Consider the following 3,233-nt stretch of genomic DNA (forward strand, 5'->3'; position numbering starts at 1 on the left):
GAGAATCTTTGTTTTCTTGATGTTGAGCTTCAATCCATATTGAAGACCACAGTCCTTGACCTTCTGCAGCAAGCACTTCGGGTCCTCCTTAGTTTCAGCAAGCAGGGTTGTGTCATCCAAATATCGCAGGTTCATGATTCTTCTACCACCAATCCTGATGCCACATTCCTCCGCGTCTCATATGATCTGTTCTGCATACAGATTGAAAAGGTATGGAGACAAAATACATCCCTGACAGACCCCTTTTTTATTTTGAACCATCCAGTGTCTCCCTGCTGTGTTCTGACGACTGTCACTTGTTCCAAGTATAGGTTTCGCATTAGCACAATCAAATGTTCTGCAATTCCCATTCTTCTCAGAGTCAGCCATAGCTTGTTGTGATCCATACAGTCAAAAGCCTGAAATTGAACATGTAAAAACCAACATCTTAGGCTTTAGCAAGCTGAGATGAACTGGTATTTGCCATTTTTAATCATACAATTGTATGATCAGCTATGCTGTAAATGACAAACTGATAAGGACTTCCATTATCAAAAAAAGAAAAATGATGTGGCATTTATTGTCAAGAGAATTTTCTATATTCATCCTTTAGTACAAAACTATGAGTGAAAGGATATTATTCACATGCATATACAAGGAAGTCCTATTAATACAACTACTATTGGCCTGGTAGATAGAAAGTTATGCTACCAAGACAGAGGTGGGTGATTTTAATCTGCGCCCTTTAGGCCTGGTTTTAATTGGTTTTGGTCAAACATTCTTCTAAGTGGTACAGCACTGGACTGTCCATTTGCTGTACAAAGATAACTCGTGGTTGCTGTGATGCTAAACACTGTGACACTGATGTGTCAAATGAGATAATGGCTACCCTGTTTCTTGTTTCTATTCATCTTTCTTTTCTATCCCTTCCTGTCTTCTAGACTTTATCTATGAGCCAATGATGCCCTTGAATCTCAACATCGTTGATTATTCTACAGGGCTCATACCTCTCTGGTGTTACTGCTCACCTAATAGGATGGTCTATTGCTTAGCTAAAAGGTGAGCCACCATGGTGAGTTCAGTTCCAGACATGAGCAGTTAAGAGCCATAGTCTCATAGAGTCCATCAGTCTCCCAGGTTTTGAGGTTTTGAGCCTATGATTTTAAGGTTTTCCTTCCACATTTTCCTCCAGTCTCTCCAGGACCTTCTATTGTGAACCCTTTCAGAGAGGTGGGTAGTGATAATTAGACACAATCTAGTCCTTCTGTGGTTCTTAAGATCCATTAGTCTTTTGATATCCTTTTGTCCTTTATTTTCATCACTCTTATGTGTTCTGAAAAGGAGAAACTAGTACTTGTCCCAAAGAAAACCACTCACAAGCTTTTAAGACTCCGGGTTTTGCTCAATAAGGTAGGATGTAGAATAATTTTGTTGTGGACTATCATCAAATGACCTTGAACTTCCCTGATAGTGTAGTCCAGAGCCTTTTGGCTCAACAACATATTCCCTCAGTGTGTTTGTTTATGGCTAAGATGTTTTCAGCACTTTGCCCCTGATTGATGTTGCTTTTAGGTGTTGTCAAGTCAGCTCTGACTCACAAAACCTCTGTGTACAAGAGGATGAAACTCTGCCTGGCCCTGTTCCTGTGTGTAAGCCCATTTCTGTAGTCACGATGTCAATCCATCTTATTGAAAGTCTTCCCATGTTTTGTTGATTCTCTACTTTTCCAAGGATAATGTTTTTCTCCTGGGACTGGCCTCTCCTGATAACATGCCCAAATTATGTGAGGCAAAATCTCACCATTTTTGCTTTAAGGAGCACTGTGGTTGCACTTTGTCCAGTACAGATTTGCCTGTTCTTTTAGTCATCCGTGTTATATTTGATAATCTTTATCAATACTATATTTATTCTCCCTTCCCCTTCTGCTCCTGTTGTTGTTGTTGTTAGCTATAGTTAAGCAGTGACCCTAAAAACGATGGATATGAACTCTGTCTTATCCTATGTCATCCTCATCACCTTTGACATATTTGAGCCCATTGCTACATCTCGCGGAAGGTTTTCTTCTCTTTCCCTGACCCTCCACCTTTCCAAGCATGATGTCTCTTTCCAAGCAATGGCTCCTCTTAACAATGAGCCCAAAGTATGTGAGACAAAGCCTTGCCATTTTTGCCCCTTCCTGAGTAGCACCCTGGGTGCATGTTCTCCAAAACTTACCTGCTTGTCCTTTTGGCAGTCCACTGGATATTCAGCACTCTTCAACACTACAACTCCAAGGCATCAGATCTTCTGTCATTTTTATTCATCCTTATTCTAGCTCTCAGATGCATAACAAGTGATTGAAAAGACCATGGCCAGATTCAAATGCATCTCAGTCTTTAAACTGGCATTGCCCCTTGTATCTTTAGAGAAGTCCTTAACAACAGACTTTCCCAATGCAATACAACTTTTGATTTCTTTTTTTTTATTTTTCTTCTTTTTTTCAGCAGAAGGAGAAACTAAAGGTATGGAATGAAGTCATAAACACAGGCTGGAACCCAAGAGATATCTGTGTTTATTCACCTTGGTGTTTGTCAAGCCTCATCAAGGTGTCATTTCCTTTCAGTAGCCAAATTGGTTCACAAGAGAGCCAGTATTCCTGATATTAAACATTGCCTCTTCAACGGTCTCACTCTCTTCTCATTTCCACATCCTTTCTTTTTTTTTCAAGACAGGAAATATCTTTGATATTTCCTTTTACCTTCATCTCCATAATCCCCTTTCCTTGCTATTTACCTTACAAATACAAACACAAAGGAAACTATATTTAGAAGAGCACTTACCTAGCGCATCACAGATATGCAGCAAGTATAGTGAGATTAACCTCATGATTAGTAGCCTTTTCTCTTTGCCCATAAATCTAGAAGCCCTAAAGAAAGAAATTTGGTAAGAAATGCAAATGTATACATAGGTTGTATATAGTAAAGTTTTCATATTAAATATAAGCAAGGTTAAGATTATGGTTTTAGATATGACTTTATTAAAGCATTTTCTCTTTAAATAAGGAACTCATGGGGTTGTTTGCTTGTTTGTTTGTTTGCTTTTCACAAAAGATCTATCCACTGTTTTGAAATCTGAGTTCTGTTCTGGGTTCCTAAAGCTCTTGTATGTAGAACACCCTCAATGAAATTGACACACTGACAGGCACAATGGGCTTAAACAAAGCAAAAATTGTAAGGCTGGCATAGATTTGTACAGGGTTTGTTCTGTTGCACAAG

This window comes from Elephantulus edwardii, unplaced genomic scaffold, assembly GCF_000299155.1.
Source record: "Elephantulus edwardii isolate Elephantulus edwardi_28Jun2011 unplaced genomic scaffold, EleEdw1.0 scaffold00008, whole genome shotgun sequence".
NCBI lineage: Eukaryota > Metazoa > Chordata > Mammalia > Macroscelidea > Macroscelididae > Elephantulus > Elephantulus edwardii.